The following is a 24,407-nucleotide window of genomic DNA, read 5'->3' on the forward strand; positions in this document are numbered from 1 at the left end:
ACCAAGACCAAAGCCCTGGCAGGGTTGGTATCTGGTGCAGGATGTCTTTTTAGTTCATAGGTAGCCGTCTTACTGCCGTATCTTCACATAGTGGAAGAGGGCAAGGGAGCTCTCTGAGGTCCCTCTTATAAGGGCACTAATCCCATTATGACCTAGTCACCTCCTAAAGACCCCACCTCCTGGCACCATCACATTGGGGATTAGTTTTCAACAGATGAATTCTGGGGGGACAGAAACATTCAGCCCAGAGCACTCACATTACCACTAGCTCGCATCTATTTTTCTGAGTAACTGAGAGTTAACTGCGTAAGGTCTTGCCATCCAAGCCAAATACCAGTGTTTGATCCAGAAAGAACCAGATAGGTGCTGTGGGTCTTCACCTCCTTCCACAGATGTGGGCATGGCTGAGACTTGCCAGGCTCTGGCTTCTCTTTGGCTCTGAGTCAGCACCACAAGGAGGTACTTGACCACAGATGAGCCATTTCTGGGGTCAGGATGACTGTTGATAATGACAACCCACTGGCACTCTTCTGCATATATCCTTTCAATTACTACCATCACCGAAGTGTAGGTATCATCGTCCCCAGGTTCAAATGAGAAGATCAGGGTTAAGTCAAATAGAGTAACTTGCCCCAGGTCACAAAGTAAGTGGCAAAGTTGGGTTTAGAGCCTGGGCTTGCCTGATCTCGCTTTATTTATGGTCAGCCCTGGGGAAACAATTTCTCTTAAAAGTTTTCCCAAATGATCGCTGTCAGTCCTCAGGGAAGAGGCTGCACGTTAGAATCACCTGGTGTGCTTTTAAATAATACCAAGGGCCTGCTTCAAACCAATTGTATCAGAATCTTTGGGAGTGGGACTTGGTCACCTGTATCTTATTTTATACATTTACTTCATTTTGTTTCTTTTCATCTTTTTGGTTCCCTAGTCACTATATTGTGTGGTTAGGGTTAAGAACGGCTGCCTTGGGCATATTGTGTGTGCTTCCAGAACCCAGTTTTGCATCAGTCTGTATCCTTAACCTCTGCCCAGAGCTGCCCTCCTTGTATTCTGTGGCTGAGAAGGAAGAATTCAGCAGGTGAGGTTTCTGTAGTTTCCTTGGGGCTGCGTGGCCCTTTTTTGCTGCTGAAGGCCTCAGTTTAGCAAGAGCTTCTGTTTAAGTGTCTTTTGCCCTGTTCTGACTTGGCTGCCACAGGTAGATGCTTTTGCCTGGGTACCTGTGTTCACCCAGATGAACAGGGAAGCAGAGACAGGGGCCCACTGAATGCAGGAGTAACACTCTATACTTCGCAGGAATCAAAGTACCTCATTTTCACTCCCTTACTCCCCTTTCCTTCATTGATTTTATGGTGGAATAAGTTCTCAGTACCAGCAGCACATAGTAATTTGCAAAGACAGTGATTTAAGTTTCTCCTCTGACTTCTTGTTGGTTTAGTAAATCCACCTAACACTTTAGAGTGGAAATAACTTGATCGCTTGCCCGGAACAGCAGACATGAGCTGTTTCCAGAAAGAGCAGACAGTTGTGGTGGGGCGGGGTTTTAACCCGTTTCTGTCACAAGTTTTCTCTTAAACGTCACAAAGGTGATTAACATTCTGTGCTTTCACTGCAAAAGTGATGACCCTAGGAGGGACGGGGGAGGCACCTGGGGACTCCTCAACTTTTTAGGCCAGATGGTATGTTAATATGTAAAAACAGTTTCTTATTCACCAAACACTTCAAAAAAAAAAAAAATGCAGGCGATTAAAGAAAAGAATAGAATAGACCCTGATGTATCCATCACAGAGTTTAAACAGTAGTTGTTATTATTATTTTTTGCCACCTTTGCTTTAGAGTTCTTAAAAGAGAGAAATGAAAGTTAATATCCACACAACTATTACCCCATCTTTTTCTCCTCTCTCCCTCCTTCCCCAAAGGTAACCACTCATTTGAATTTGACGTATGTTATTCTCATGAATGTCTTTGTATCTAACTACAATTTATGTTCTCATAAATGATCATGCTACATTGTTTTGTGTTTTAAAATGAATGTGTATTTCCTTTTCCTTTCTTTCTTTTTATGATTTGCAAAATCCTTCCCTGTCCCTGATTCATAACAGATATTTTCCTTATGTTTTATTTTACAAGTTTTGCAGTTTGGCTTTTTCACATTTGTATCTTTAATCCATTGAGAATTAATTTTGAGGGAAAGTATGAAGGAGGAGCTGAATTTTATTTTCTTCATCCTTCCTTCAAGAGTTCATCCATTCCCTCTTATAATGTCATCTGTGTCATATGTCTGGCTTTTGTGATGTACACCCCTTTCATGCTCTGTATTTAGTTCTCTTGGTGAAGATGTCTATTTCTATACCAATACCACATTGTTTTAATTACTATAACCTCACAAGTTATTAATGATTATTTTAAATGTAGATATATGTACCACAGAATTCGCCTTATTAAATGTAAAATTGAGGTCATTCACAAAGTTGTGCAACTACTGTCACTAATTCCAGAACACTTTTATCACTCCAAAAGGAAACCCTATACACATTAGTAGTCACCCCCTACCCATTTCTACCCACTAGCTCTTGGCAACCACTAATCTACTTTCTGTCTCTATCGATTTGCCCATTCTGGACATTTCATATACATGGAATCGTACGAAATGTGGTCTTTTGTGTTTGGCTTCTTTCACTTAGCGTTTTTCAAGTTTCATCCGTGTCATTGCTTGTATCAGTACTGCATTCTTTTTTATGGCTAAATAATATTCTATTGCATGGGTACATCACATTTTATTTATCCATTCTTTAGTTGGTGAACATTTGGGTTGTTTCCCCTTTTTCTGGCTGTTATGAATAATGCCACTTTGAACATTCATGTGCAAGTTTTTGTGTGGACATGTTTTCACTTCTCTTGGGTATAGTGCCTAGGAGTGGAATTGTTGCCTCAGATGATAACTTTATGTTTGGCATTTTGAGGAACCACCAAAGTAGCTACACCACTTTACTTTCTTACTGGTAGTATATGAAGGTTCCAGTTTCTCTGCAGCCTCACCAGCACTTGTTATTGTCTTTGTTTTCGATAATAGTCATCCTAATGGGTATAAAGTCGTATCTCATTGTGGTTTTGATTTGCATTTCCCGAGTGTCAAGTGATGGTGAACTTACTTTCATGTGCTTATTGGCCATTTGCATATGTTCTTTGGAGAAATGTTTGTTCCAATCCTTTTGCTATTCAGTAAATGATGCCTTCATTTTACTTCTTCAAAACTGTGTTACTATTCCAGGCCCTTCACTCTTTCATATGAATTTTATGATGAGCTTATCCTATGCAAAAATTCATTGGGATTTATAATGGAACTTGAATTTATAGATTAATGTGGGAAAATTGATTTCTGCAAAGGTCCATAAATATGGCGAATATCATTAGTTGCCCCAGTTTCTGTACCAGTTCTGGAATACCTGCCTCCAAATTATTACAGAAAGAAAGAGAAAGAGACTAACAGATTAAACCACTGTTATTTCAAAATCTCTATTTATATCCAGTCAAATCCATATCCCAAATAACAAATGGTACATCTCTCCATTTATTTAATTTCTCTAAGTGGATTCTTAAACTTTTATAACATGCTTTCTTCATATGTGTTTCTACATCATTTGTTAGACATATTTCTATGCTCTTTATAGCTTTTGTTGCTATTGTTACATGCATCTTTTTCAAAATAATATTTTCTGTCTACTGCGAACATGGAAGAACATTACTGACTTTGTGTATTGTTTGTATGTGCCAGCAAATTCACTGAATGTTCTTATTAGTTCTGTCAGTTTGTCTATAGATATTTTTCACTTTTCTGTGTTGATCAACATTACTTGGGAATTATGACTTTTATCTTTTTTTCTAATCCTCACATTTAACAATTTCCTTTTCTTGTCTTAACTGCACTGGTTAACATTGACAGTACAAGTTTGTATAGAAGCAATAATAGCTGATATCTTTATATTCTTCCTCATTTTAAAGGGGGAACTCTAATTTTTACCATTGTTATGTTTGTGATTTGTTGTTTGATAGATTTTCTTTATCTAGTTAAAAAGAAATCCCTGTTACTTCTACTAAGAATTTCCTCCCCGGAATGGGAATTTAATTTTATCATCTGCTTGTTTTTGCTCCTATACCATTTCTTTTTCTTCTTTAATTTTTGTTGGGTGGATTATCTAAATAGGTCTTTTTTTAAAAAAAATTCTTTCTTTTAAAAATAATCTATCTATATATTTAAATCTATATATTTTTAAATCTATATATATATAACTATCTCTCTCTATACACACACACACACACACACACACACACACATATATATATATATATATTTTTTTTTTTTTTTTTTGCATGGGGAGGTAATTAAGTTTATTTATTTATTTTTAGAGGAGGTGCTGGGGATTGAACCCAGGACCTTGTGCGTGCTAAGCATATGCTCTACTACTTGAGCTACACCCTCCCCCCTTAAATAGGTCTTCTGATTTTAAACATTCCTAGGATGAAACCTACAATCAAGATTTTTTTGTTCATTGCTAAACTTAGTTTGATAGTTTATAAAATTTTTCTGTGTGCTTATGTTTGAAAGATTGACTTATGGTTTTTGATTCTCACACTGTCTTGTCTGGTTTGGTATCAAGGATGTGCCATTCTCATAAAATGACTGGAGGGCATTTCCTCTTTTTCTGTTTTGTGAAACATTTTGAATAAGATTGAAAATATCTGTTCCTTTAGTGTTTGCTAGAACTTACGCATGTAATCATTTGAGGTTGAGGTTTTTTGTGGATATGTTTATATATATGTATGTGCATGTGTGCTTGTGTGGGGATAAATTTTAAACTGTTGAATCATTTTCTTTACTGATTACAGTTCCATTAAAATTTTATACATCTTCTTGGACAGTTTTGGTAAATTATAGTTTTCAATATTGTATCTTGAATCTAAACACTCAAACGTTGCTCATAGTTTTATTGCTCATAGCATTTTGTTGTGACTCTGACAATCTCTACTGTAGGTGTAACTAGCTTCCTTTCTATTTTCTTTATTGGTGGTTTATGTGTATGTGTGTAATTTGTAAATCAATCACCGTTTTCTTAATCTTGTCAGAGGTTTGTTTATTTTATTTTTAAAATAAAAAGTGTTTTATTGATTTTTCTACTGTTTCTCTTTAAAATTTCCTTTATTATCCAGTTTTTGATTGGGGGAGGGTTACTCTGTTGCTCTTTTCCCAACTTTTTGAGTTGGATGCTTAATTCTCTAATTCTCAGTCTTTCTTAAGTTCTATTATATGCATTATAAAAAATTACCTTTAAGTACTGCATAGCTACATTCCCCACACCTTGATATATGGTATTTTCATTTACTTTCAGCACAAAATATTTTCTAATATTTATTCAGATTATTTCACTCACTCATGAATTATTACCAAACATATGATTTGAATGGTTACCATTATTGGTTAGAGATTTGGATAGGATCTATAAATGTTTATTTGAACAGGCTTGCTAATCGCATTCTTTAAAACTTCTACAGGCTGCCTGCTATTCAACTTTTCCAAAGGTTTCTTCTTTATTTTTTAATCAGATATTTAATTACTTTAAATACTACACGGTGTTTTTAGAAATTCTTTTTCAGATTTTAATTCCATTATTTTAGGTTCTTGAGAATCTAGTCTTATATTTTGTTACTTGGTTCTTCATATAACATGTATTTATTGAGCATATGCTATAGACCAGACATTGTTCCAGGATCTGAAGATAATACAGTGAATTAAACAGAGAAAGACTTTATCCTCATTAAGCTTATATTGTAATGAGAGAGAGAGAGATACAATAAATACATATTGTGAGGTAGTTAAATGCTGCTAGTCTTGTATTTATTGTGTGTTCTGCCTTGTGTATATGTTAGATCTTTTCTTGTGGATTTTGAACATTTTAATTGTGAGCATATACTTATTAGCTCTTTTTCCTCCCTGAATTCCTTGTGGTATTAATGGTTTTGCTTTTTTCAAGAGCCTCAGAGTTACCCTGGTATAGGATCCATTCTTCTGCTGATTTCACCACTGAGGAGTTCCTAGAAAATGTGGGTAAATTTGAGCCTCACGTCTGCCTGAGATTTCTAATTCCCTAAGGAGATGTGTTTGCTCATCTAGAATCCGGAGACAGACTTCTTGTTTATCTGTGCTGATAGATTTTGTTCTAGTCTATCTTTTCAGAAGATACCACTTTTCCAGAGTTCCAGTTTGGGAGTTCTCAATTCCAGCTCTCCAGTCTTGCATTGGGTCCAGCATCTTTTCTCTCATTGTTTAAAACTCAAGCCATTGTGTTATTCACTCTATGGTAACCACAGCCTTACTAACATCTATGCTGCCTCTCTGGTGTCATGCTCCTTTTTGGTACCTGAAATTTTCCCCTTATTTTTCTCTTGTGAGTCTAATAATATATTTTAAATATATTTTAAAATTTATATTTTATCAGCAGTTCTTAGTTTTTGAAGCAAGTGGTTTTGTTGTTGTTATTGGTGCTATCTTAATCTTCCGTATTTCCAAAACTGGAGCCGTCCTTAGAATTTTTTCATTGTGAAAGGTGGAAGTTTCAGGACACCACAAGACAAATCCCTATTTGTTTCCTATTGAATTTAACATTCCAACAATATTTAGATAGGCCCTTCACTGCATGGGCCTGAAGGAGTCATCATCACTGCTCGTGTGGCTCTTGTGGAAAACCTTGGTGGAGGTCAGCAGCCTATAGTGGGACCTCTGGAGGGAAGGAATCTCCAGACAGTTGTTCTCACAGATGGAGGAGATATTTTATCTCTTTCTTTTAACACCTCTCCTGGGGCTAAAACAGCAGACTCATGATGAAATGTAATTGAACTGCTTTCCTGGTGAAGTCCCCTTTGACTTCTGCCCATGGGGAGACGCTGTTAGGACATTTTTGTTTACTTATTCCAGAAGGAAAAGAAAAATCTCCCTGATTAAAAGAGAGAGTGAGCAGGATTCCCAAATGAGGAGTCTTCAGGAGAGAATCTTCTGTTATTCATTCTCTCTATTCAAATATACAGATACCTTATGGGAAAATGTAGAGGCCTTAGTAGGCATTCCTTGCTTAAGAAAGATGATCACATTGATTAAAAATCTCTATTCTTGTAAATAGGAACAGTTATTTCACAGCAGATGCCAGAAAGCTAAAGGGCTTTCCCATAACAACCAGGAGTAATAATGTAACAAAAAGAACTATAATTTTAGTGTCTCTTAAGTGCTTGTCTTGATTGTCTTGATGCTAGGAATCGAGAGACAGAAGGTAGTCTCTGCCCTCAAGGAATTCACTGTCTAGCAGAAATGAATAGACAATCACCAGAGAGTTAAAGGAATGATACAATCAATTTTTAAAAAATTGATGGATTATTGTTCATGAAAATTAAAATTTTTTGGTTTTCAAAAGACTACATTAAGCGAATAAAAATGCAAACCACAGATTGGGAGAAAATATTTGTAAATCATATATTTGATAAAGGACTTGTGTCAAAAATAAATAGAGAACCCTCAAAATGTAATAATAAGAAAACAGTAATGGAATTTTTTAAATGGGCAAAAGATTTGAAGAGACATTTCACCAAATAAGATATGTGGATGGTGAAAAAAACACATGAAACAATGCTCAACATCATTTATCATTAGGAAAATGCAAATTAAAACCATAAAATACCATGACAGACCTATTAGAATGGCTAAAATGAAAAAGACTGACCATATTAACTGTTGGCTAGGATGTAGAGAAACTGGAACTCTCATACACTGCTGGTGGGAATGTCAAATGGTACAACCACTTCGGTAAACATTTTAACAGTTTCTAAAAACACTTACTCCTACCATATGTTCATTTCAGTCATGCGTATTACCCAGGAGAAAAGGAAATAATGTCTGTAAAGAGATTTCTACACAAATGTTCATTAGAAGCTTTATTTATAATAGACTCAAATTGGAAACAACCTAAATATCTATCAACAGGTGAATGGATAAGCCAACTGCAGTACATCCATACAGTGGAATACTACACAGCAATAAAAAGGGATGAGCTATTAATACACACAAGATGGATGAATTTCCAAATAATTATACTGAGGATGAGAAAGGACAGACAAAAAGGAGTCTGTGCTCCATGAGTCTTTTAAATAAAACTCTAGAAAATGCAAACTAATCTGTAGTGATAAAAAACAGATCAGAGGTTGCTAGGGGGATGGAGTTGGGGCAGAGGAATACAAAGGATCAATACAGAAACTTTTAGGGGTGATGACTTTATTATCCTGATTGTGGTGGTACTTTCCTGGGTGTATACTTATGACAAAATGTATCAAATTGTTCACTTTAAATATGTGCAGTTTACTGTAGGTCAATTATACTGCAATAAAGTTCCTTAAAAATAGAGTAAGTGCCTTGGAAGAGGTGAGTTCAGGGTGCTATCAATAGACAGTACCTGGGAGAGTTCCTTAGCTGAAGCTACCCAGTGGTCAGGGAACAGGGCATGCCTGACCTGAGATTCAGAATTTGAGTCTCTGTTATTCAGAGTTAGCGGGTGAAGAAGGGCAAGAGGGGCAGAGAGCAGCTCTGTACGTTGAGGCTACACCAAATGTGAAGATTCCAAAGCATATAAGTGTGTGGTGTATTTAGAGACTTGCACATGGGCTGGCATGACTGAAACCTAGAATGCTCATGAGAGGAGGGGACAGGAGAGGGAAGCCAAGTAATGACTCTCAGATTTCTTTCCAGTTCTGTGAGCTTATGAAATTCTCATTATAATATGCCACCTACTTGTGTAACCATCTTGTCCAGATATCCCCATCCCTAAACACAGAACGGGGTCACATCCCCATTTATGTGCAAATTGCAATCTGCCATGTTCTTCCTTTCCAAGACACTTTTTGACATCTACTGCCCCACAAGCCGACCCCAGAAGCCACCTTCATTTTCCTGTTCCTGTTTTGGAGTTCTGCCCACTGCGAGAACTCAAGAGTTTGTGCCAAACTTACTGAAACACTGGGTGTGCCCCAAACTACCAGACTTAGGTGCCAGAGCAGAGAGAAAATCTTGTCGTGCATTTGCATTCTGTCAGCTTAGCTCAGCAAGAATGACCTTTCCCAGGATCCCTTTATCTTTTTAGGTTCAGGTTAGCATTGCTCAGGAGAGATGTTTTGCGTGAGATTTGGAAGGCAGGGCTGAAGCAGCAGCCATTTTTCCCACTCTGATGGTCAGCGCAAGCACTGGGGCAGCTCACTCACGTTTATCCCTGGTCTGCTCTCTGGTTGGAGCAGCTCCCTCCAGCTCCTCTGCTTCTGTGTGCCCTTGGCCAAGGTGCACGTGCAGCTTTGAGGTGAAGGTGACCAGTGACTCCTGCAGATCGCCGAGGGTGTGGAGGCTGGAGGCAGTGGGAGATGAGTGCAGGTCCCCATTTGTCCTCGCTGTTGTCCACATCCATCTTTCATCCTTGACTGATAGTCTAGCTGATCTATACCAAATTCAAGTTTAGCACCAGATGCAGACGCAACATCCTGCAGAGACTGCTTCCCTGCCTCCCATAGCTGGGTGAGTTCTGTCTCCTGTTGTAAGTGCGTTATTCCATATCACTCACGGGGACTCTGCTTCTCTGATTGGACCCTGACTTAGATAGGTCTCCCTCCCAACTTTGGGTTACCTGGACCCATGAACAGCTCTGCTTTGTTAAAACCTTTATACGGCCTCTCATGAAAGCAGTGTCCAATGCCTGACCATCACCCTTACAACCAGAGACTCAAACTACAGGGCTGACTGGGGGAGAGGTGCCAAGACAAACTGTTCGTTTCCTCTCTTCTCCCATCCCCACCCCAACCAAATGCCTTCCTCCTCTCGCAGTTAATAACAACAAAAGCTCCCTGCATGTCCCTGGGCGTGAACAGATGTCCCGTGTGGGCGTGAGTGCTGGTGGAGGGCTGCTTGGGTCTCCCCACCCGCTGCCTGGGGCCTGGCTCAGACCGCCCCCAGTGCCCTCCTGGCCATGAGTACCTCCCCCCGGAGGCTTTGATTCTCCTGTTCAAAGAGTACGAACAACTTGACCCTTTTCTCATATGTCTTTGTACTCATTTCCTTTCCGTGGTGCTGTGCCAGAATTCTGGGACCGATTAGGCCTCCATGAGAATGGAGCAGACTCGGGGAGCAGAGGGATTTCACCGCTTTTGAAGGTCACGCAACAGTGTTTCTAGTAAACGTGAGTCTACAGGGCCCAGCAAGTAAGAAAATTCTCAGGATAGAAGAGGATGGACTAGAAATGAGTAATTAGAAGACCTGAGCTCAGATCTTCCCGCGTGACTCCCTCAGATTCTGGGCAAGTCTCTTTTTGTCCTGCCTGTGTCAAGAAGGTCCTGTAGACTTACAGTATTTCCTTCCCACTGGCCACACAAGACATTGTAAATATGACAGAGGACATACTCTGAGGCTGGAAAAGCCGTGTTATCTGGTGCAGCCATTTCTAAACTGACTGACCACTGGATCCCCTCAGTTGGGTGACTATTCCTCCATAATTGTTAGAAACCAACACAGCTTTCCAGCTCTACCTCTTCCTCCCCAAGAGTTTAACCCAGTAGGCTGGACTGTGACACGGAATCTGGACTTTAAAAACAAAACCAAAAGACAAAATTCTGCAGGTTATTCTGATGATAAACCAGATCTGGAAACAACTGATCTAGTGGACTCATCTGGTGAGGAAAGGGTCTTAACAATGTTTAGGGCTTCTGTTGCCAAGTCCAAGGAAAATGGAATCAATTAACCAGATAATAACAACACAGAAACAGATTTTCGTTAAAATTATGTGAACCACAAGTAACTATTTCTGAGACATTTGGGTGGAAAACATGCTGACGAAGCAAAAAAAACTCACCTCTTTCAATTTGGAGCAAGCCTCTGGAAAAGGTGACAGTGGTGGGAGGTTGAGCAGAGACAGAAGAATTGCATTTTTTTTTTTAACAATTTTGCTCGCACCGTGGTTGCCACACATTCTGGATGTGCGGGATGTTTCTTTCATACATGTTCATGGCTAAGAACTCACACCTCACTAACCATGAAGCCCCGTTTTTAACATGCAAAATGATGCCTGTTACTTATAATACATCGTGCTTTGGCTAACTACGAGGGAAGAGATTTGGGGACACTGCTCCTTTTGTTTAGAATGTAAACATTTTCCTTCGTCTTCAGTTTCTTTGTGACTAAGATGGCTATATATCCCAGATGCTTTGGGGCGGTGGGTGGGTCTGTGGATTTATTATTCTGTCCCATTGACTGCTCCCATCTGAGCAGTCAGCGGCCCTGTGTTTCCTAATTTGAGTGCGGGAAATGTGGTTCTGTCTTTAGAGACTGAACGGAATGCACACTGCCCTGCTCTGGGTGTGTGTTCCAGGCTCTGCCTTTGCTGGGTGGGGAGTGTCTTCAGTGCCAGGTTGGGAGGGAAAAGCTGTAGCCTGTTTTGGTTCCATTGAATGTATTAGTCTGTGGCTTATTGTCCTGCTCTAGGTAGTCACCCCAGAGGAAGGCAGGTCTGTGGACCCAGTCTGACGTCTCCTGTGAACACCGGCTAAGCCCTGCCATCACGGGGCTGCACAAATTATAAAGGCTACCAGTGACTTTAGAGCAACCTTCCAAAAAGGAAACATGTTCAGAATGCAGGTTCTCTACCTGCACAGCAGAGAAAACAGACCGTGAATTCCAAACTGCCCGTCCCTGCTTTTCCACTTCCCAAATAAAGAAAGCAACTGTTGTTATTAAGGTAGAGTCTCCCCTGCTCCTTTAAAGAGAAAGGAATTCATTCTTAGTTTTTTTTTAATTGAAGTGTAGTCAATCTACAATTTTGTGTTAATTCCTGGTGTACAGCATAGAGATTGATTTATACATATATATATATCCTTTTCATATTCTTTTTCATTGTAGGCCATTGTAAGGTACTGAATATAGTTCCCTGTGCTATGTGGTAGGACCTTCTTGTTTATCTATTTTATATATAGTAGTTTGTATCTGCAAATCCCAAACTCCCAATTTATCCCTCCCCACTCCCTTCCCTCCGGTAACCATAAGTTTGTTTTCTATGTCTGTGAATCTGTCTTCTCTGTTTTGTAAATAAATTCGTTTGTGTCTTTTTTTTTTTTTTGATACCACTTTTTTTTTTTTTTTTTTTTTAGATTCCAAATCATTCTTGATTTGGTTTTAGTTATTTTTGGATCAGGCAATATTTTGAACCAAGGTTTGAAATGTTAGTTGGGGGAGGCCTTAAAAATAAGTATAGCATCCAAGACCTAAAAGAGAGGCTGGAAATGGAGACAGGTGAGTCCTGTCCCTGGGGCGGAGGTTCTCAAAGTGTGGTCTCCACACCAGCAGCGGCAGCAGCAGCAGAGAACTTGTTGACATGAACATTCTTGGCCCCCAGCCCAGACCTGCTGAATCAGAAACTCTGGGGTGGAGCCTCAAAGTCTGTGTTTTCAGATGATTCGGATGTAGGTCAAGTTAGAGCACCACTGTGTCAGGGAATAGAAACCACTACTGGACAGATGAGAAGGAAAGGCATCCAGCATCCATTTGGTTCTCCCTGTACTCATCCCTCTCCCTGTGCCATTTAGTCAGTAAACAACGCATCTTCACTGAGCAACTGCTCCTGGGCCTCCACGTCTCAGATGGTGTGGATACAGGGTTGGTCTGAGAGTGTGCATCTCCAACAATTTCCCAGCTGATGCTGATGCTGCTGGGTCTGGGGACTGCATTTTAGGAACCCTGGTTTAGAGAAAAGAGCAGCAGGCCCAGAAGTGCTTGTGGTTTTCAGCTGGACGGTACAGTTCAGGCCTCTCGGATCCGTGGGGCGGGTGGTGAGACCTGCTCCCCGACCCTCCTGCCTCTTACCGCGGGCACTTGGGATATGTGTTTATTCCCATTGAACTCCAGTCCGTTACAAAGAGATTGAAATAACATGCTGTGATTTCATCACCTGAAGGTTAGGCAATTCAAAAGCCAAAGCACCCAGGCGATTATTAAAGGGCCTTCAAGAAAACTGTCGACAGGCTCGGAAATTTGGGCCATGCCTGAAAAGACCTGCTTTGTGCTCTGAGTCATCTCAGCTCTATCAGTAGTGCCGGCATGTGGCACGTCCCCCTCGTGTTTAATTTGCCATTTACAAGTTTGGTTGGTCCAATGAATCTAAACAGTCCTAAAGCAAAGAATAAGTAAGAGGGACAGCAAATCAAACTGGATCTCAGGGGGGAAGGTATAGCTCAGTAGTAGAGTGTGTGCTTGCTTAGCATGCGTGAGGTTGTGGACTCAATCCCCAGTACCTCCATTAAAAAGAGAAGAAAGAAATCTCAAAGCCGTGAGCAGAACTCTTATCGCAGATTAGGATATAGATGTCTGCTTTGATGTCATAGGCAGTCCCTCCTCTCTGCTGACTGTAAAAAGTGCCCCCTGATTAATTTTCTAGCCAATGTTGTCTGGAAAGGTAAGAGCTGGGTTTTACTTTGCAAAATCTGAAGTCTTCTAGATAGAGCGAGTGGGGCCAGTCTGGGTGGTGGCTGAAACTCCAAGCTTTGGGGTGAAGCAGAGTTTGCTTCCAAATCCTTTCTACCTTGTGGCAAGTTATTTGATGTCTCTGGATCTCATTGTCTTCACCTGTCAATTTGGGACAGGGCCACCTACTCATGGGGTAGTTTTAAAACTCAAATGAAAAAAAGGTAGACAGGTACACAGTAGGTGCTCAATATTCAGGAGTTCTTCCTAAACTCTCAGTTTCAGGGGCTGGGCCAGAAGAGGCAGGGAGACCAGCATCTACACTGACAGTCTCCAGGCGCCGGCCTTCTTCTCCCTCTTTAGGTAGCTGTGTGTTAATAGTGTGAGTACAGGAGTCCTGGGGTGGGGGGAGCACCCCCCGGGGCTGTAGGAGCTGTTACTCCCAGGACCGCAGACACGCTGGTCACAGTGGAGAACCAAACACAAGACTTCACTACAGAACTGACCGCAGTGGCCCCTGAGGACTTGGCTGAAATGAGATGTACTCAGTTTGTAAAGGGATGTCCCATATGCGTGGTAAGTGCGTGCTCCGGACAGGCACTGGGTTTGCAGGAGGAGTTCCTCCTGGGAAAGTGGCTGAGATCAAGGATGGTGGCAGAGCAATTAGGAGGGAGGATGGGAAGGCCTGGGTGGAGGCGGCTGCGGAGGCATTGAGGGTCCGGGCTGTGATGTGGCTGGGAGAGCAAGAAAAGCAGTGTCTGGAAAAGTGTGGATGGTGGGTGTGGGACACTGGAGATTGGACTTAGAATTTTTCTGAAGAAAGACCCCTCTGGGTGAGTCCTACAGTGAAACACTTTTCATGAATCATGGGTCAGTTCTCCCACATGGCCCTGTGACTTAGTGAGTTTATCACTGTGTGAGTGAGAATCCAAGAGAGGGAAAAATCATCTCGGAAGCCATGTGATGAATATGTAGGGGAAAGAGTTTAAACCATGGGATCAGATTTGGTCCTGAGTTAGAATCCAGATCTTTGACTTCAAGCTGGGTCACTTCAGGCTGGTTGTGTAACTAATCTGTGACTCTGGTCTTACTGTAAAATAAGATTAATAGTAGACCTATCTCACAGGGCCATTGTGAGGATTAACAGGGATAAAGGAAGGAAGCCTTTAGCAGAATACCTGGTTGAAGGCGAGACTGCATACTAACTTATGTTATAAGAAAGAGCTTTTTTCTTTAGGTCCCTTTGTATGGGTTTTTAACTATGTAACCTTCAAGAGGTCACCTCTTCTCTTTGAGAATGAGATACTTCTGCTCTTTTAAAAACAGAAGTAGCCCCTGGAACATGCAGGTGGTCCGGTGACTCTGTGGTATGGTTCTGGATGTGTACAAAGTCATTCACTACCAGGCTGAGTTGGAGGCAAGATGCTTTAATTGGTGCATCTGGGGAGAGTTGGGAGGGGCTCTCTCTGCAGCATCTCAGGAGGAGTTTGTTTGGAAAGGAGTGTGTCTTCCGTTTCGACTGAGAGGAAATGGGGAGGGGATGTGGTGAGGCAGCCAGAGGCAGGGGCGGCTGACGAAACTCCATGGTCGAATTTCTCAAACTGCCGGCGTGGGTCCAGATTTGCAGGCCAGGCTGTGTTTGCACCTGTCACTTACGTCCTTGTTTGACTTTGGAATAAGTTGCTGAAGCAGCCACAGCAACTGGGGTCTGGAAAGTAGCCCTGCTATTTATATATAGATCCACACTCCAAGTTCTGCTGATTTTCATTTATTAATTCACTGCTCATTTATCAAACACTTATTATATTCTAGGTGTAGGGGGATTCAGCAGTGAGCAAACAGGTACAAATCTTGCTCTCAAAGACCTCACAGTCTCATAGGGGATAAAGGCAACAGAGAGATAATAGCCAACAGACATGTGTAATTAAGATTTTTGCCATGAAGTAAAAATACAGAATGGTATGAGGCTGTACAATAGGATAAAACCTAATTTAGATTTAGGATTCGGCAGTGAAAAGAAATAAAATGGGAGTGAGTTTACATGAGAGAGAGACATTGAACTGGAGAGTTTTTTGTTTTGTTTTTTTTTGAAAAACACTAACCTTTTCACGGACAGACATTGCCCATGGGGAGAGCAGTGTCCCTGCTTCCTGGTACTGTTGTCCTCTGAATACACACAGTCTGTTCACACACCCCTCAGTTCACACACCTCCCTCCTTCAGTTACTCCTGACTCACCCCCAGTCCCACTTGTATGCAGCCTTCTGCACCCCTGCTCCCCGAGCTCTGTTGTCCTCCAGACTCTTCTCAGGGTGGCTAGACTGCTCTTTCCACCTTGATTCCACTTGGTCGAGTGGCATATTTTCTGGTGATTCCTGTGTGTCAAGTGTGTTTGTTGGTTTGTGTGCAGTACATCTGTGCAAATGTGTATGTAGTGTCTGCCGAACAAGAATATTGATGGGCCATGGAATAAGCCTCCATCTATAATGAGCCATTATAGCTCTTATCCTCCAGACTGCTTCTCCTGAAAAAGTTGAAGATGAAATTCGCAGAAGTTAAAGGACCCGTCACTGGATCAGAACCTAGGGCTTGGAACATGTCTTTTAATTTAATCTTTTGCATGAATCAGGATGCTTGTTCTCCAGTCGGAACTGAACACACACTTTCTACTGTTTACTTCTCTCATGGGACCATACATGTGCTCTCTCGTGTTCTGCCTTTACTCACTTGAAGCAGTGGAGGTAGCACGTGGTACCCTTAGGCCTTCTGGGTGACTTGATTACCTTATTTATCAAATAGGTGTAGTACTTCAAATGAACATTTATTAAATACTTCCTGTATATCAAGAACCTTGCAAAGCTTTGGGTATAGAAAGCTGGTAAGATAGATCCAGTCCCTGCCTTAGGGGAGCACACAGTGGGAAACTTGGTAAGGAGCAGATACAACACAGCAAAAATATTTATCGTAAAGGGATATGCAATGTTTGGGAACACAGGACCAACTGATTTTTCTGGGGAGAATTGGAAAAGTTCATGAATACCCTCTCGACTCCCCTCACCTTTGTATTATGAGACGCCAATGTGACAATGCAGTGAGTATATGTTGCAAAACAGAAAGGATTATATCTGAGCACACTACCCAATGGATGGTATTGTGATTTGGGAGGCTTCAGAGAGAGGTCAAAGAGGAAAATGACGGCTGAGAAAGGAAGGGGAACAGTTATCCATTCTGTTGAACCAGTGGATTTTACACAGAGGAAATTCAGGTCCGTGGCCATAGACCATTGGAGTTATAGCCACCCAGCTTGTAAATTGAAATTTTTGCCACAGGAATGACTAAACCTACTCATTCCCATAACACAGCTGAAAGCTCTTTGTGACCCAGAGTGTAGTCATTATTATCTTCCCATTGGAAGAAGATGGCTGGGAGGACCCATGATAGAACAGCAGATGGGATATTGGTGGGGACTGGACCTTTGGGATGGGAAGCCCAGAGCAATGGCCATCGTGTCGGAGCTGTGAGCCCTATTTTGGCTGCTGAGAGATTCAGGTTCTCTCCCCTCGTCCCCCACATCCCGGAGTCATGGAGATTTGAATAGTGTGTTGTTTTGAAATAAGTAGTTTGCAAACATGAGCAGCTGTCGTAATGAAGGCACAATATTCAGAGAATTATTCCTCGGTTAGGGTACACAATAGCATGGGTCAAAGGACATTGCCAAAAGCAAAATAATTATGTATGGTGAGAGTCTGATATCATCCCAAGAGGCAGTCTTAAGAAAACAACCCCCCCCAAACCCTTAGTATTAATTTGCGTGATGCACTTGACATTTGGTTCTGTCCAGACTCAGAAGGGACAGCCAACCTAGAGCTGAGGGAGAGGGAAAACTGACCACAGGGCACCCTCTGGTGGTGAGGCTGACCCACTACAGTTCATGGCCAGAGTCCATTGCCTTAGTGGGACAGAAAACTGGACATCTCAGGTTTTCAGTGTCCCAGATGTGGGGGGAAGTCTTCTGTTGAGCAAAGATCTTGCTGGATCCTCTTGCTGGGCTGTGTGGCAATAAAACATGCAAGCACCGTGGAATCTTCTATAAGTGGCTCATTATTGGAGAGAAGATGATGCAGGAAAAGCCCCACTGTAAATCACTGTGACAAATGCTAACTAAACCAGCACTAGGGGCCCTCTGCCTTATACAACCGTCTTGCCTTCCTTCTTTGCTTCCTTCACTTTGCCGACACTAGCCAGCAAGGGGTTCTCTTTCTTTGAAGTTGAATCAGTATTATAGTGCTGTGGAAACAGCAGTAATTGTGGTACCCCAAACCATTATGGGCTCTTCTCTTTGTGGCTCTGTGAGCCTTTGGGAAGGACAGATGGAAAGAGAAAAGCGGGAAAGGAGATAATTCAAATGATCCCTTGTCCTCTCACCCCGGGAGGGATGCCTTTAATGCTGATCAATACACAGATGTCACATCGCTTTTGGCAAAAGTCCCTTGAGTGACGAAGGGCCTGTGATCTCTGGGATCATTGCTGGAGCTGTCCTTAGCTCAATTTCATTGCAGCACCTTAAAAATGAGGGGAGGTCATATAAACAACAATGGCACCTCAACGCTACTGGGTTTTATTTATCTTTGGCCAAAGCTGATTGAGACACCCAGGAGCAGCTGGAGATGATCACACTGGCAGCTCAGCAGGACAAATTTCTCGATCTGTGCGCAGACGTCCTTGGTTATCTGTGTCATCCTTTCAGGCTGGTCTTTTGTGTGTCCTGACACAACAGCAAAGCCAGGTCAGAATAAATACTATCTGGCAACCCCCACTTTGCAAATAACTGAGACCAGCCCGCTCTCACTGCAGCAGAAGTTTGAGACAACAGGTACTGGGTGGGCCGAGACGATTCTCTGTGGGAGGTTTTGCATGCCTGTGCCTCAGCCACTAGGTTCTTTTTCATCTAGTGAGTCCCTCAGGTTTATTCTTTGGGGATGGCAAGGAAGGCACAGTGACCAATGGTGATTTACCCTCATGCTAGCTTTGCTGCCACCACCCGTAGTCCTCTGAGCATCCCTGGGTGAGGTGGGGAGGAGGATGGGGCCGGAGGGGAGAGGTATTCCTGCTGGCAAGGTCTCCTGTGGCAGAAATGCGTCCAGGAAGACCCTGGGCCCCAGAGGACTCCACCTCTCTTGAACAGCATCCAGAGTATGTCTCTTCACAGACAGCCTCGAAAGACGTACTTCTAGCCCATTTTGTTCAGAGCCAGTGACTCTCTTTGGGCAGTGATGCAGAGGTGTGGGCCTCATGGACAGATGCTGACCTCCAGTTGGGAGGATGCCCCAGAGGAAATCAATCAAACCACAATTTGTCACTTTTCTTTTCTTTTTCCTTTCCTTTCCTTTTCCCTTCCTCTCTTCCCCCCTTTTCCTCCCTCCCTCTTCCTTCCTTCCTTCCTTCCTTTCTTCCAATCCAAATACTTTAAACATTTAAGTACTTTGCACAGTATACACTTTTAACTAAAACATGTAAACCTGATGTCATCACATGATTGTAAAACCATTTCGATAGTCAATTAAATTTGAAATTTAAAATATTTTAATATTCAGACAGCTCCTGCCCAATCTATGCTACGAATCAGAACACTTGTTTCTAACTTAAAGGCCTCCCGGAGTCATCCTATCATCAAAAGAAACATAGGAAGTTGACCTGCCAGGAATGTGGTGGTCCTTAAGGGGATTTTCCCACTGTGCTTTTGAAGAGGATTTCATCCCCATCAAAAGTTCCTTCCCTGCAGATCCTCAGGGAAATCACTGATTGTGAAAGTTCCTTAATCAATGCCTGTGGCTGGGTGGGGGGCTTGGGCAGAGTAGCTGAGTGAGCTGGCCTATGCTGTAATCTATTATAGGCATTTGATTATCTCCAGGCATCAAACCATCAGATCAATCTGCTAGAGAGCTCCAGGTAACAGCCGTTTACTTTGACTCCCCCTCACAGATCCCCTTGTGGGGAGATGACTCATGTTGACAGCTCTGAATGCTGCTGTTCAGCTGGACGCCTGGTCCTCACCCATAGCAAGTTATTGGACTCACTATGGGATACTGGGAAACTCTGGGACTTGATCAGCAGGAAGAGATGCTCTTTAGATGTCAAAATTTCAAGTTGACAGGCATTCCAGATCAAGAGGCTAGGCGCAGACTGAGAGTCCAGGGATTATCACACAGGTGAGCCCACACCTTCCCATCTAAGAAAGTCCAGGGTTTCAACTCTGAGGAGCAAAGCACAGCTCCAAAATAATATACTTAGCTGGGTGCTCACCAAATTATTGCTCTTATGTGGAACTGTTCACTGATTCGTTCAACAAATAATTGTTAAACACTTACTACATGTCACTGTGGGGATATGAGTGAACAACAGTTTTAATTTATTTTCTCGGTTTTTTTGTTTTAAATGTTTACCAAAGTCATAGTACAGAAGAGCTTATCATAGCAAGCAGCATTCTTGTGCCTGGTCATTACCCCTCGCCAGCCAGCTGTTTATCTTCTTATAATATGCTAAACCTCTATTTCTTGAAGTATGAATGTTAGATAATATTTTTCAACTCCCACTATGAAAAATGAAGATTTATCTCACTTATCCCATGCCCATCTACTCTCATCTCTTGTCTTCCTCCATCTGCTGAATATTTGATAATTATTATCAAATTCTTCTTATTAAAAATAATTCTTATTATATTCTTCCTTCTCACCCCAAGTTAAGGGAGAAAGGTCTTTAAGATTACCACTCAGAAAAAGTGGGCGTCTCTCCCAGAAAAGGAGACTGGCAGATGTTTCCTCCTTTAGGTACCGCATTTCTCTGAGTGACCTTTTTGTGACTGTTGCTTGTGGTAATTGTCTGAGGTCCTGGATTCTAGTTCTCTGTCTCTCACTTCACCTTTCTTTTGTGAGCTGATGACTGATTTAGACTCCTTGCCTGAACGTCTGCACAGTGGCTTAAGTTCTTGCCAATAATATGGAACCGTATCTTCCCCTGATATGCAACACATCCACTGAAACCCTTTCTTTCCCTCTTTTCTTCATAAGTATAGGTAGGTTGTGCCAGGTCTTTGGGGATGGAGGGCACAGATTTCTCCTTAACTCCAAGAACTCAAACTCTCAAACTCTTCACCAAACAAAAGGATTTCCTCTCCACTTCTCTCACTCCCTCACCTTTCCTAAGCCTTGCTCTCTAGTTGCCTCAGTTGTTGACTCTTCTCCCAGTCCCAGGATGACCGGCAGATTTTTATCTCTGGTGCCACTTTGATCAGTAGCTAGTCGTGGGTGCCGTGATGCTAGGAAGATTTAGATTCCCATGGGGGATAAGATGATTGATTTCCCAACATCCATTCCAACTCAGATGGATAAGCCTAGGACAGATAGGACTATCTTCCCTGGGCCAGTGAATGATTTAGAAAAGGAAGAGCAGCCCAACTCTGAACACTGACTTGTGAGAAGCTTGCTGGGGGCTTCTGGGAAGGGTCACTTTTATCCCACACTTAGGGAGTGATGATCTCTCTGCATCCTCTGGGCCATGTTCTCCTAGATGTGATTTCTACTGAATATAAAGCCCTCTTTGAGGATTGAAGGAGAGACAGGGGAAGAAACTGGGTCCTTGACAACTTCCTTGAACCACTGAATCAGCCATTCCTTAAGGCAACCCCACTCTGGCCCTCTTGACTTCCTGCTATGCGAGGTGGTACATTTCCATATTGTTGAAGCCGGTTTGAATCAAGGTTTCCGAAGTCAAACTACCATATGGTTTTTAAAGTCACTTCTGGAATCAGTGTGAAAGGGAGCTGGGCTTAATTAGCTATGTCGGTCTAATGGATCTGATGGAGGGGTGGACTCTTGCCAGCCTGAGCCCCGTGGCTCCTCACGAACATCTAGTGTAGGGATTCTCTGTTGTGTTTGGCTCTCACTACTTCCTAGAATTGCACTTTTTAAATGTGCACCCAGTGATTATTGCTTAAAATGAGCCCCCTGCTTTTACATCTCATTCTGTGCTTTACTTCCTGAGCTGCCCAACCCAACCTACACCTGACTTCTTTTATTCCTTTTGACTCCCCTGGGTACTGACCTTTGGCTTATTCCCTTCTCATGACCATCTCTCTTCATTAATGGAGGGATTTAAAAAGCCACTCAGGAGGTGGGGTAGGAACACAGAACACTGCAGCCTCTTGGAAGTGCTAACCAGATGGGTAGTGCTGACAAGATCACATGTGAGGCCCATTCGGCTGCTGCACTGGTGATTCCATCAACTGCTAGGGCTGAGCTGGTGGATCCAAGGGTCTAGGCTAATGCCCCTCCATCTGGCCCTCAGTGATCTGTTGGCAGCCCCCTGGGAGCTGTATGTCTGGTCAAAGAGGATGCCCTTCCCAGAGAGGAAGAGCTGTCCTTTGGTCAAGGGAACACAGACACTGTCCAATGACCTGAAGAAACACAGCTTTTGGGCTCCTCTGCTGACATTATACTATGAGCCTTTCTTAATTTCTGGAACCCTCAATGCATTTTCTGGGTCTATAAACAAGAATGATGAGGGGCTGAGTGGAAACAATGACACTGCCATTTATCAGGTCTCTTCTCTTTTATTTAATTTGGGAACAAGTTGCAGGGGCTTAACTTGTGTTGCCTGTAAACTCAACTGAGAATAAAAATGGACAATACACACAATTCATGGAAGAATTCACGGTGCCCCCCAGCAATAGCCTTGCGCTTTTTTCCCGTTTGCTAATCGATTAAAAATACGTATGTATTGCAGAGTTTATTTATTGATCGAGAGGAGAGTGAAAAGGATAGCTTCTTTAATTAAAACCGATTGGGGCTGTGAAAGTTTAATTAATTGGATGCATGTCACTTCATTTCCATGTTATGTTGCACACAGCGCTCTATTTTCATAATTAACGTGTGGTGTCAGGGTGGCGGGTGTCTGTCTAATTAACAGTCTGAGGGAAGAGTGACGTATGGGCTTGCAGAGCAGGCAGAGTGGGTGGAAAGAGAAGTCCCAGCCAGAATCCACAGTTTCTGTTCCCTGTGGCCTGTTTCTGGCTATTTTATCACTCTTTGTGCAGTAAATGCGGTTTTGGTGAATCTTCCCGGAGACTGTTGTTTGTTTGTTTCTCAGGTGTTTCTCCACCAGAGGACAGGAGGCTGGATGACACTTCCAGAGACAGCAGGGTACAGATGCCCCCAAGGTTGGGGAGAGTCCCTCTGTCCCCTGCCCTCTGAAGTCCCCCAACATTCATTGCATCTGTTCCTGGCAGGGCAACCAGCACTTGCCCACTTAGCCATGACAGACTTTTACTGAGTGTCTGCTCTGTGCAATGTATGGTGATGGGTGAGTGGCTCTGAATCCAGACTGAAGTTCTTACCAGACCTGTGACCTTGGGGAAATTACCTACCTTCTCTGCGCCTCAGTTGATAAAATGGGAATCCCTAGTAAAGGTGTCATGAGGATTAAATGACAGCATAAGTGGCATTCTTAACACACTGTGTTATCAGCCTGGAGTTACTGAAAGATCTTCTCCTTTTCCTGTGGAGCATTTGATTAAAAGCAATTCTCATTCAAATGGTTCTCTTGTAGATTATAACTCCTGACTAACTTCACTCCCGTGTCCTCCTCCTCAAATCGAAAGTCTACTTTGGCAACAGAATTCATTTCTCTCACGTGGAAAGTTGATTGTATGGATGCTTTGCTGAGACCCTTAAAGGCACCCAGCATCTTGTGCAGATGATGTCTCAAACCTGTAGCATAAGGATTCCAGCCCCTGCACAAGCTGGCCTGCTCCCCACTGCACACCTCCTCCAACCCCAGATCTCCCTCACCCCCAAGCACAGCATGAGCTGTCCTCTTCTGCCTGGAAGGCTCCTTTTCCTGGAAAAGCGAATATCCTACCAGTGTTTTGACGTTCAGCTCAAATGTCTCTTTTTTGGTGACATTTGTTGTTTGGAGTCTCTCTTTCTGACTAAATAGGAAGTTCCTACAGGCAAGGGCTGTGTCTTGGTCATCTTTGTGTCTTAGTGTCTAGCAGGAGTATAGCGGGAAGCATGATTGTTGCATGATGGATAGAAAAAGCAAAAGTTTTCTTCATGTGAAATTATAGTTTCATATCTGCCTTCCCACCACACTGTTGGCTTCATTCTGGCAGGGAACTTTTCTTTTTTTCTTTTCTTTTTTTCTTTACTATTAGTTACATTTTATTTTTGTCACATGGTGTGGTTTTGTTTATTTATTTATTTATTTATTTGATTTGCAAAGTTGTATTAGTTTCCGGTGTACAGCACAGAGATTCAGATATATATATATATATATATATATATATATATATATATATATATATATATATACATATACTTTTTCATATTCCTTTAAATTACAGGTTACTATAAGCCATTGAATATAGTTCAGGCAGGGAACATTTACTTTGTTCTTCATTGTTCCTTGTTGCCTGGTCCTGGTACATGGTAGGCATCGATGACCTGGTCTCTATACCGCGTAGGTTTGTCGTACGGGCAAATTGATGATGCATAGAAAAGTTCTTCAGGTTTCAAGATGATTGAAACTATAGCAAGATTATTTATACTAGAACAATAGGTGCTACTGACATTATTACCATCAAACTTTTAAAATTATTACTGGCGGGTGGGTTCTTTCCTTTTAAGGGTAGATTTCCTGAAGAGCGGTAGCCTCTGGGTCTTTCTGAATGTTGTCATCGCAACTGGGGTGACGACACACATAGAGCCGGAGGCGGCCCTCACAACCCTCAGATGGGAACTCTGGAGCCTTTGCTCAGCGGCACTCACCTGAGCTGCTTGCAAATCCCATCCTATCCCTTAAAAAGAAATCCTACAACTCTCTGGTTTTCCTAA

The 24,407-nt window shown here is 42.2% G+C and overlaps 1 long non-coding RNA gene across 1 annotated transcript in view; it reads left to right on the forward strand.

Moving 5' to 3' along the window:
• The window catches only part of LOC135321207 (uncharacterized), a 352,339-nt gene that overhangs the window by 71,534 nt on the left and 256,398 nt on the right, over nucleotides 1-24,407 (forward strand). The gene's annotated exons all lie outside the window — the stretch shown is intronic.

Source organism: Camelus dromedarius, chromosome 4, assembly GCF_036321535.1.
Source record: "Camelus dromedarius isolate mCamDro1 chromosome 4, mCamDro1.pat, whole genome shotgun sequence".
Classification (NCBI taxonomy): domain Eukaryota; kingdom Metazoa; phylum Chordata; class Mammalia; order Artiodactyla; family Camelidae; genus Camelus; species Camelus dromedarius.